Source organism: Macrotis lagotis, chromosome 3 (assembly GCF_037893015.1).
Source record: "Macrotis lagotis isolate mMagLag1 chromosome 3, bilby.v1.9.chrom.fasta, whole genome shotgun sequence".
NCBI classification, from domain to species: domain Eukaryota; kingdom Metazoa; phylum Chordata; class Mammalia; order Peramelemorphia; family Peramelidae; genus Macrotis; species Macrotis lagotis.
In genome coordinates, this window is record NC_133660.1 from 26,047,049 (window position 1) to 26,059,150 (window position 12,102).

At 38.1% G+C, this 12,102-nt stretch overlaps 1 protein-coding gene across 3 annotated transcripts in view; it reads right to left on the reverse strand.

Annotated features, from left to right (window-relative positions):
* Positions 1–12,102, reverse strand: part of NUDT6 (nudix hydrolase 6) — a 57,628-nt gene that overhangs the window by 25,619 nt on the left and 19,907 nt on the right. The gene's annotated exons all lie outside the window — the stretch shown is intronic.

Below are 12,102 nucleotides of genomic sequence, written 5' to 3' on the forward strand. Positions count from 1 at the left end.
CCTCATATCTGGAACACTCTCCTTCCTTTGCTCTGATTGCTGACCTCCTTGACTTCAAGTCCCAACTAAAGTCTCACTTTCCACAGGAAGCCTTTCCCAACCTCCCTATTAATTTCAAACCTTCTCTCTGCTAATTATTTTCTATTTGTCCTATATATATTTGCTTTGTATATATTTATTTGCATGTTGTCTCCCCCTTAGACTATAAGCTCCTGGAGGGTAGGGATTATCTTTTGCCTCTTTTTGCATCACCCCCCCCTCCATGATTAGCATGCTTTCCTGGTCTGTAGTAGGAACTTAATAATGGCATTACAGACACTGTTAAAGCATGTTTTTTTTTCAAAGAAAGGTAAAGATAGTCCTTACTTTCAAGAAGCTTATTGTCTAATGAGGAGACAACATGCAAATAAATATATATGAAGCAAGCTACAAACTGGGTAAATTAGACATCAACTGAGGGGAAGTACTAGAATTAAGGGGAATTGGGAAAGAATTCTTATGGATATGGGATTTTAGTTGGGACCTGAATCCCAACTAAATCTAAAAAAGCCAAGAAGTGAAGAGGTATTTCAAACATGTGGGACATCCAGAGAAAATGCTTGGGACCAAGAGCTGGGGCATCAGATAGGAGGAACAGTACCTGGAGGGTTGGATCAGAGTCTATAGTAGAATGTAAGATATGAGAAGACTAGAAGGGTAAGAGAAGGATAAGTTACAAAGGTCTTTGAAGGCTGAACAGAAATTTTTATATTTGATCCTGGAGGTAAGAGGGAGTCACTGAGTTTTTATTGAATGGGGACATGGCATAGTCAGACCTGAACTTCAGAAAGGCCACTCTGACAGCTGAGTGGAGGTTGGACTGGATGGGGAATGAGCCAGCATGGAGACTCCAACCATCAGGCTACTACAGTGGTGGGAGGTTAAAGTCTACACCAATGAGATGAATGAGGCAAAATCAACAGGCCTTGGCAACAAATTGGATTTCAGTTATCTAATTGCTCTTTCTAAAATCACATAACTGACTATTTTAATTTCCCTTAATTTCCCCATTCAATAAACTCCAGTGGCTCCTTACTAACTTCAGGATCACATATTAAAATCCTCTATTTGACTTTTAAAGCCTTTGAAAGAAAACTTTTCCTTTCCTCCCTTTGGAGATTCTTTTGTCTTACTTTCTTCTCTGTACTCTTGTGATCCAGTGACATTGGCTTCCTCGGTGTTCCCCCGCACAGACAATCTGTCTCCTGATCCCCTGCATTTTCATTGGCCCTTCCCCAGACCCTGGACCTTGCTCCTTATCTCTGCCTCCTGTCTTCCCTGGATTCCTTTACCTCTCTGCTAAGACTCCCTCTTCTGTAAGAAACCTTTCCAGATCCCTCGTAATGCTAGTGTCTTTCCTGTAAAATTAATGCCAAAATATCTTTTATGTAACTTGCTTGTACTTAGTTATTTGCATGCTCACTCAATTAGACTGTGTTTCCTGAGAGTAACAGTCTGTTTTCTTTTCTTTCTTCGCATCCTCAGTGCTTAACACAATGCCTGATAGATAGTAGGTGATTATTAAATACTTGTTGACTTGTTTCCCTTCTTTACAATTTGCACATGACATGGGAGCAGAAATCAGCCCTTCCAATCTTTTTTTGGCTGGGATTAGGGACTAATTTTCAAATGGACATAGACAATTATTTGGGCCACCAGCAGGTGTCCCTATCTGGCAAGGTTTGGAGGTTTGAGGTGAAAAAAATGGAAAGCTAAAGGATCATTTGCTTTCTGGTTCTCCTCTCCTCTGTTCCCATCTCCCCACATCCTTAGACATATGGGCAGGGCAGATTATTTCCAGACCACATCTTTTTCTTCCCAACATGTAATTATAGAAGTGTACTCTTCCCTTGGTTGATGCTTTTATCTTGCCACTTGCTCCAGATGCTTACCAGTCCATACTACTTGAATATGTATTATCATTAAATGCATTATTCTGTGAGACTATAATACATAAAACAATAATAAGACTCTATGTATATAGTCTTTAAGTTATATGTTTATCTTAATATTTAGGAGCTTAGAAACCATAAAGTTTCATTTCGATTGGTCCAGCCCCAGCTAGAGACAGAAAAACCTAACATTCTGAACAGAGGTTTACATCTCTGACCTATTTAATTCTGTGCATACTAAGCTTGTCACTGGCATCTTCCCTTGCACTCCCCCTTGCCTGCAATTAATTAAGAGATGTGAGTCACAGTCATTTATAATCACTGTTTATTTGGGTCACTGTTTATAGGGCGACAAAAATCAGGGGATAGGAACAACTTATGGAAATAGTTAATCACACAGAACATGCCTTTCTTCAAGAGACACCAGGGAAAGGGAGGTAAACCTTTACTCTACTTTTTGGATCTCAAGGAGTAACTTCATTCAAAATGTCCAGTACACTCCAACCACGTAGCCCAGAGGTCTTTGTTCTGGAGAACAGGGACCTGCCACTAGAGGCTGCTCAGCCAGCAACAGTCAGCCTTGGTTTCTGATAGGGCATTGCAAAATGCTTCCAGGTCTTCTCTCCCTCTCTCCCCTGATTGCCATGGTACTGTGGCTGCCACACTCCTCCCAATGCTGCCTGCTGCTCCAATCTCAGCTGCCATAAAGACCACCTCTTTGTCTTCCTCCTTTCTTCTCCTTCTCCCTCCTTTTTTCCCCCTCTTTCTCTTCCTCCTTCCCTTCCTCCATCTTCATCTTCATCATTATCATCATCATCTTCTTCTTCTTCTTCTCTTCCCCCCTCCTCCTCCTCCTCTTTCTTCTGTTTCTCTCTCATAGTCCAGTTCAAATACTCTCAGTGCTATAAAAGTCCATCCCAGTCCTGAACTCAAAATGTCCTTCTCCCAGTGCAAGAAGAAGATGGAGCTCTGAGATTACAGTTCCCAAGACTCACAGCTTGGCTTCAGAACTTTTTGCTGCCCCCAGAAAAAGTTCTAAGATCTGTTTTATTTTAATATTAACATCATGAGAAGTACCCAGACTCTATAATAAAGAACTGGGTTTCTGATTTCACTGAGAAAGGGAGTTCCAGAAGCCTAGATTCCACAGAATCCCCTTTTCTAAAAGTCTCACCACAAACCATTTTCCAAAAGAGAAATTTTATAATGAGGCAGGAAAATAATTTCCTATAAAAAGTTTTTAAAATTTCATGCTGCTTTAATTTCAGATGGAGTGCAATCTTCTGTTAGTCTATCTTAGGACACTTTGCATTTGGAGACTTAAGCGTTTTTCCAAGAAAAAAAGAAAAAGTGTTATAGTAATAGGAAAAAAAGGACCAGATTTGATTCAAGTAAAATATATTTAGGTAATGGCATGGGACCTCTTGCCAGGACAAAATGGAATAGAAAGAATTGCTTTGGGGTGGAAAACATTTGTGATGTTCACTGTCATCTAGTTCAAGGTGTTTATGTACCTCTCAGAATTGATCCTGGATTTGGGGGCCATACTATCGTGAGACAGGGGTCTTAGCCTCATGGCTTTAATAAAATCATAGGCCTGGTTAACAGAAGGGTTATTAGCACTCTTTCCTCTTACAACTAGCATTTACATAGCATCTAGTACATGTTTAATGTGATAAAACTTGAAAATAATTATTTCATTTGATTTTTACAGTAGCCTGAGAAGTAGGAACTATTATCATCCCCATCTTATATTTGAAGAAATTGAGGCAAATAGAGGTAAAGTGACTTGCCCAAGGTCATATAACTAGTTAAGTGTCTGAGGCTGGATTTGAACTCAGATCTTCCTGGCCCCATATCCACTGGGCCATCTAGAGGTCTAACATGCCTACATAAACTTAAATATTACAATACATTAAGATAAGTTTATTTTTTAAAAGCATTCTAAAAAAATCCCAATTCTCTAGTAAAATTTGGGGTCTTTCACTGATCTTTATCAATTATTGCTTAATTTAACCTTGGTCTTAGAACCAAGGCTTAGGAAGTACTAGCTACTAATATGTGTCCTTCATTATTGAAGAAGATCATGACATCAGGGAAATGATGCCAGGACAAGCACATGAATTGGATTTGAGTGAGGAGGGCCAGGCTAAGTCACCAGCCTTACTTTCTCCTCTAGAGCCATCTGGATGCAATAGCCAGATATAAATCAGAAGAACTGGCGATGTCAGGGTTAAGTGACTTGCCCAAGGTCAAACAGCTAGTAAGTGTCAAGTGTCCGAGGCTGGATTCAAACTCCCTTCTTCCTGACTCCAAGGCCACTGTTCTATCTACTGCGCCATCTAGCTGTCCATTGGAATCAAATACCTCTGGGGCTTTGAACGTGGGTCATGACATGATTTAGAAACAAGTTTATTTTATGTGAATGTACATGTTTCGTTAAAAGTGAAATGACATAAATCCTTGGCTGGCTCAGTTAAAGAGCCCAATCTTTCCTCTAAAATATAACGTCGGAAAACAACATTGAAGCAAAAGTAGAAAAATATCTTCAAGGCAATTTCCTCATAGCAGCAAATAATGGTGAATGGACTAAGGCAGAAATGTCAAATATTGTTGTCAGAATCAGATTAAATTATAATTGGAAAATACTTGACAAAATAAAAATGCAATGAAGCATAGAGAATGATAATCTGTAGTTTTCTTAAGTCTTTCAAAGTTGTCTCCATCTTTCAAATATGCAGATCCTTACTAATGTTTAGTGCCCCTTCCTCCCACTATTTGAATCTGATACCATTGGGTTTAATTGTTCCCTTCGAAATATTTTTCCACTTGTCCATCCCTGTGGAGGATAGAAGTGAGAGGATGGAAGGAAGACAGGAATCTGTGGATGACAGATATCAGTGAAAATGAAAGTTGCTTAGTTCTCAGGAAAAGGCAGCACTTCAGGGCAGTGTTTACTGGTCACTTATTGCCCTACATCATCCAGGAAAATCCAAGATAAAGATTAAGGGTTTATCTTTCTGCCACAAGTAAACATTACCACTGCAATATTCACTGTATTCATTATAGAACCCAAAGATCTAGGATCAAGAGTAAGAAGTGGTCTCAGACACCATCACATCCAACCCTTAACTTTACAAATGAGGAAATTGCAGTCCTGAGATTAAGTTAATTGGCCACAGTCATCAAGACACTCAGAATCTGAACCCAGATCCTGTGACTCTAAGGTAATATTTCCTGAACCTCTGAAAGTAAATCAACCTTAGTCAAGTTCGGGATTCTTGGAAAGGATCAAGGGGTGGTCCATGGTCTGTGCTGTATCTCCTCTTCTCCCTCAACTTGGTCCAATAGCTCTTTTTCCTAGAAGCTGAAACCAGGCCTCGTATTGGAAGCTGAAGGCTTGTGGACAAGAGTTTATGGAATCGGAAAAGCCAGAAAACAAAGAGGATGAGGCTGGATGACTTCAAATCACTTCACATCTGAAATCTATAGCCCAAGAGGCTTGGTTTGAACTCAACTTTTCCAGACATTGAATCTAGCTTTTGATCCATTCTACCAAGGCCTTCCAAACCAAGATTAGCGTGTTTTATTAACTCTGGAGATTGGTTATGTCTAGAGCTGTGCCTCAGGCTCAATGCCCCCAGTTATTTGAATATATCTTCTTCTTTGGATCTAAAAAGAGGTTACCTGGATCCAAATCCTAGCTTAAACACATAGTTCCTGTGGGATCTTGTCCAAGTCACTCCCTATCCAGTTCCTCAGTTTCTTTTTTTTTCTTTTTTGGTTTTTGCAAGGCAGTGGGGTTAAGTGACTTGCCCAAGGTCACACAGCTAGGTCATTATCAAGGGTCTGAAGCTGGATTTGAAATTAGGTCCTCCTGACTAAAGGGCCAGTACTCCATCCAATGCACCACCTAGCCACCTCTGTTCCTCAGTTTCTTCTCTCCAAAGTGAGGGAGTTGATTAGATGACCTCTGGGCTTCTTTTGGTCTCTAAATCTATAATCCATATATTAGCCTAAAGACTGAGCTCAACACTGAGGCATCCCAGTCGAGAGTGAGACAGGCTCTTTCTGGTCACTGGGGAATTTCCTTCTGACCTGAGTCACTCTTTCATGACACGATTTAGACACAGGTTTATTTTATATGAGTGTCCATGTTTTGCTAAAGGTGTAATGACATAAATTCTTGGCTGCCTGATCTACCCTGGGAGTCTGGCTAGAATGGAACCAGTTGTGGCAGTGGGGTGGCCTGTCTCTGCTAAACTCTTCACTGGAATGACATTTAACAAAGTCATTTCCCAGGCAGAGTGACTATTTTTAAATCTCAAAGGTTTATATTCTTCTTTAAAACTGTAATAAGAAATTTGGTAAATTTATTTTATAGCATGCAAACAGAGGGATATGCAAAAAACATATGATAATCTCTTTGTCATTCGGTTAAAAAGTATTCCATGAGACTTCTCCTTTTTAATATATGAACCTGATAAACATCAATATACAGGAACCATACAAAGAGGAACAGAAAAAGAACTAAATATGAAACCACAAATCTCGATAATCTCTTCAACATTTGCAAAGCATTTGAAAATCTTGAAGCCCAATATAATTATTAACTTATATTTGTATTCATATATGATATTTTAGAACTTTAATAGTTTAATCTGTGCTATGAATTTTGAGATACTGTGAAAGGATATAAATGTACCCATGTATACATACATATAATATATTATATATATATTTGTGTATGTGTATGTATTTTTTTGTATAATGTTTGTTCTTTTTCTAAGAAGACCATGACATCAGGGAGGTGATGTGTGACAAGCACATGAATTGGATTTGAGTAAGATGGGGCTGTGCTAAGTCACCAGCCTCACTTTCTCCTCTGGAGCCATCTGGGTCCAGTGGCCAGAGATGAATCAGGACAACTGGAGATGGTCCTGGATGCCAGGCAGTCAGGGTTAAGTGACTTACCCAGGGTCACACAGCTAGTTAGTGTCAAGTCTGAGACTGAATTCCAACCCCATCCTTTTGACTCCTAGGTTAGTGTTCTATCCACTTTGCTTTCTTAGTGTAGTTTTAGATATTGAAGTTTATAAATAATATGAACTTGCATTTATATAGTATATGTATATATATATTATATATACACACATGCATTGCACAGATATATTTTTGTAGAATATGTGTGTATGTACTATCTATCTATATTTACAGCTATTCTTTCCAAATTAACCAAAAGGAATAAAGGAAAGAAAAGATTCTTCTCATAATAAGCAAATATTCTTTCCAAATTAACCAAAAGGCTTTAGAGAAGAAGAGATTACTAACTGATTTGTAAACTTTTAAAAAATGTGACCACATGCACAATCTACATGTGTTGAACACACACAAACAGATACACAAACAACAATCAAAGCTCAAGGCTCAACTCTGGCTCAGTCTTGATGCTGGCTGAACTCTCTCAGTTCTGGCCAACCTACCTTGCCAACATTCCATTTAAGTAATTTCAGATGGGATAATTGGAAATGAAGATCAAAATCTTGGCTCTCTTTGCTTGAGCTATAGTGAAAGTGATAACTGCATAGACCTGGCAAGGAGGGATGGGATTGCCTCTCACCCACCTTGTATTTACGCAAATTGGTCTGTATCTCTAAAGTGCTTGGTTAAGGCTCTGATTAGCATTTGGAGGAATCTGGGAGTCAATCCTAGGATTTTAATGTCTAAAATAAACATTTATCTCAGGCCTTGGCTAGTCAAGTCAGTCAAAGGCAAGGGCCAGTGTGTTTGACAGCAACTGGATTTTGGCCACCATGTATACAGACACAAAACACAGAGTCACATATAAAAAACATCAGAATTGGATTCTTTTAACCATTCAATGTGGCTGCTACTACGCTGGAATACCTTGGTAGACAAAATAAGTGAATGGCTCTATTAGGAAATATGTTAGTTACTGGGAAGGAAAATATATGCATCCTTAATTATTAAACTGAGGTTCTTAACTCTCAATCCTCAAGTTCATAGAACCCAAATTCAGTCAAGGTAATTTTGCATATTTGTAAATAAATATATGTAAAATATATAAATAGAATATGTAAATATAAAAATATAGGAATGTATTTATAATTTATAAATTATTTATAAATATATAGATATTTTAAAACCTATATGGAGAGCAGCTAGGTGGTACAATGGCTAGAGTATTGGGCTTGGGGACAGGAAGACCTGAGTTAAAAATCTGACCTCAGCCATTTTCTAGCTGTGAGACCCCAGGCAAGACATTTAACCTTGTTTACCTCAGTTTCCTTATTTGTAAAATGAACTGAAGAAGGAAATGGAGAAACACCCCAGTATCTTTGTCAAGAAAACCCCAAATGAGGTCACAAAGAATCAGATAGAAATCAGAGAAATAAGAAAAATATGACAAATCAGATAATATAACAATCAGAAAAAAATACCAAAAATATGTGTATATATATATATACACACATGTGTGCAAAACACACTTGCTTATAAATATATGTATATATTTTAATGCAAATGCATGTAGTGTTAGTTTATAAATATATATATATATATATAGTTTAATAGGCTTAAATAATTTAATCTAAAATTTTAGTTTAATTTACACTATGACTTCTGGGATACAGTATACAAAATTATATGTGGATATATGTGTGCATGTAAATGTATATGAACACACATATATTTGTATACACACACACACACACACAGATTTGTATGTATATAAGCCTTTCAGTACAAATGGTTCCTTTGTAATTCTATACTTTATTTCTATGTATTTAAAAACATTATTCTGAGAACTGGTTTGTAGTGTTTACCAGTTTCCTGAAGGATTCCAAGTCACAAAAAGGATTAAGAACACTAGAACCTGAATTGAAGTCCATCTCAAAGGACTAAGCTATAGAAAATGGAGATAGGAGGATGAACATTTTTTTTTGGCAAGACAATAGGGTAAAGCGACTTGCCCAAGGTCACTTGACTAGGCAATTATTAAGTGTCTGAGGTCATATTTGAACTCGGGTCCTCCTGACTCCAGGGCCAGTGGTCTATCTACTGAGTGACTGAGCTGCCTCCTAGGATGAACATTTTTTATTTCAAAGTGGAATAATAACTTTTCGTAATGATTGTGTATGAAGTACATTGTACAGCTAGGAGAAATTATAGTAAATAATTATAGAGCATTAAAGATCATTTTATGTCAGTTGATGAGCAGGATCCCTTAAAAAATTACCTGCAGGGCAGCTAGAGCACTGGCCCTGGAGTCAGGAGGACCTGAGTTCAAATTTGACCTCAGACACAAGTCACTTAACCCCACTGCCTCACCAAAAAATTTATCCCCAGTCCCTGGGAACAGTGGCATTTCTGAATACTGAGGTTTCAAATGTTCAAAACTAATTGAGTTAATATTTTCCTAATAAAAGACACACTCCTATATCCCAAATGATTCCAGATTTCAAAATTCTTCAGGCATTTGAATTTCCTTAATTTCTACTGTGATGTCAGAGAAATTCTCTGTTCCAAACACCTTCAGCTCCAGAAAATTCTACATTCATCTGAGAGAAACATTGGTTAATATGTATTACTACTATTTCATTCATTTTCCTGGGTTTGAATTTTGCCAGCTTGTTTAGACTTACTGTTCAGCTTTTAATTGTGCCTGACTCTGTGACTGTATGGATACACCAGTACTGTTCATGGAACTTTCTTGGCAAAAATAGAGTGATTTGCCATCTTCTTCTCCAGTTCAAGAGAAGAGTTCATGATGAGTTTTCTCAGATGAGGAAACTAAGGCAAAAAGGGTCAAGTGACTTGTCACACAGTTAATAAGTATCTGAGACTGGATTTGAACTCAGGTCTTACTGACTCCAGGCCCAGTGCTTTAGCTACTGAGGCATCTGTCTTCCTCCTGTTAGACTATGAAGTCCCAAAATACTAACTAGAAAGACCTCTAGAGTCAAAACTCCATCTGAAGTATAATCCCTTCTATAGCAACATCAAAAAGTGATCATTTTGTAAACCATGAAGCATTATATAAATGGTATCATCATCATCATCATTATCAGTTTCATCACCATCTTTATCATCATTACCATCATCATCATTTTCTTTATCTTCATCATCATCATCTTCACTATTTTCTACATCATTATCATCATCATCATCATCATCAAGAACATCAAATTTGTTATCAGAAGACCCACAGAGCCAGGGAGTTCATTCCATCTCTAGGCAGCCTAGTTAATTTTTGGACAGACTAATTAGGAAGTTTTTCCTGATGAAGAGCTGAGATGCATAGGATTATACACTTCCAAATGAAAGGGACCTTAGGAATGTTTTAGTCCAGCTGCTCCATTTTAGCTTTGTATATTAATATTGCTCAAAAGATGTTTGCTCACTGAATCAATACAAACAAGGTAATGAAAGAGCATAACAAAGTTTGGGGAATGTAGTGGCTGGTCTTAAATCTGGGAGGACTTAAGGTCATTCTTGCTTCTGAAACACACTGGCTATGTAAACAAAGGCACATTGGTGATATGTGGTATATTCCTTCGGCTTCACAAATGCTTGTTGAGTTAAAGGAGTCCCTCCATGTTGTCACTGATCTGTTTCTTTAGGTAGTCAACTGATGTCATGCCTTCCAACATACTAAGAGCTTGTCTACATTTTACTATCTTGGCTAAAAAATGATCAAAAAACACTTTGTCATATGTCTTGCTAAGGTGTGAATATATTTTGTTTATATTTTCCTCAAGTACCAGTTCGGGAAATTTATCAAGAAAGAAAATGAGGTTAGTCTCCCATGAGTTACTCTTATTCTTTTTGGGTTTTTTTTGCAAGGCAGTGGGTTTAAGTGGCTTGCCCAAGGCCACACAGCTAGGTAATTATTAAGTGTCTGAGGCTGGATTTGAACCCAGGTATTCCTGACTCCAGGGCCAGTGCTCTATCCACTGCCCCACCTAGCTGCCCCGAGTTACTCTTATTCTTAATGAACTCAAGCTCAGTCACTCTCATTCCATCACTGCTCCTCAACCTCTGTGGACTTTCTGGGTTGCCTGGTTATGGGCATCTGGGCATGACATAAATCTTTAGTAACTCATTCCAGAATTTTTCAGGAATAGATGACAAGTTCAAGAGTTCATCTTCTTTCCTTTTTAAAATTGGGATACCTATTCACCAGTGATCCTGCAGTTCTGCTAAAAGATTACTGAGAGTTTTTAGCATTTCAACTACAAGCTTTCTCAGTAAGCTATGGTATAGCACATTTAAACCAGGTGGTTTGAAGACACTGGGGACAAGGTACTCTTTAATCTTTCTAATCCTGGGTTTTAATTTCCTAATGATTTCTGTTCCTTTTTGTTTGTTTGTCTTTGAAGGCTGAAGAATGACACTGTAGGAGATGACCCCATTCCCTAGGGGAGTAGATTAAGCTCCTTTATGAGGGTCCAAAGCCTAAGGAGTTTCATCATTGTGAAACCAGAACAAGCCCATAGGTCAAGGCTGTCCTTTCTAACTACTTTGCTTTCTTCCTCAGTTGCTGCCTTAGGCCAGTCTGAAATATAATTTGGGATTTATTTAGTAAATTTCTTGCTTCCTATAACTCCCCAGGGACATGCAAATTAGTCCAGAATTTCACTTAACAAGAATCCCAGCAGAAGGTGTTCTTTGTTCTGCAGATAGACCCAAATCATGCTACAGTATGGATGCAACCTCCCAAAACTGTGTATTAAGCCCAAAGCCAAGCACAGTGCTTTGTATATTAATATTGCTCAATAGATGTTTGCTCACTGAATCAATACAAACAAGTCAATGAAAGAGCATAACAAAATTTGGGGAATGTAGCAGCTGGTCTTAAAGCTGGGAGGACTTGAGGTCAGTCCTTGCTTCTGAAACACACTGGCTACATAATTCAGAGAAAAGCAGGTAAACTTTTAGTCACAAGCCAGTGATTAAGTGACTACTGATTGTTGTCCTTCATCTTTTACCCTCCACAATGACCAAAAGGACAGCACTAGGTTGGAATCAAGGCAAGTGCCTATGACATAACAGGAAGGGATAAAAAAAAGGTAAAAACAGTGCTTGGTCTCATCTAAAGGGAAGATAATATAAACGTGTAGCCAATAGTCTATAAACATTTTCCTATAAA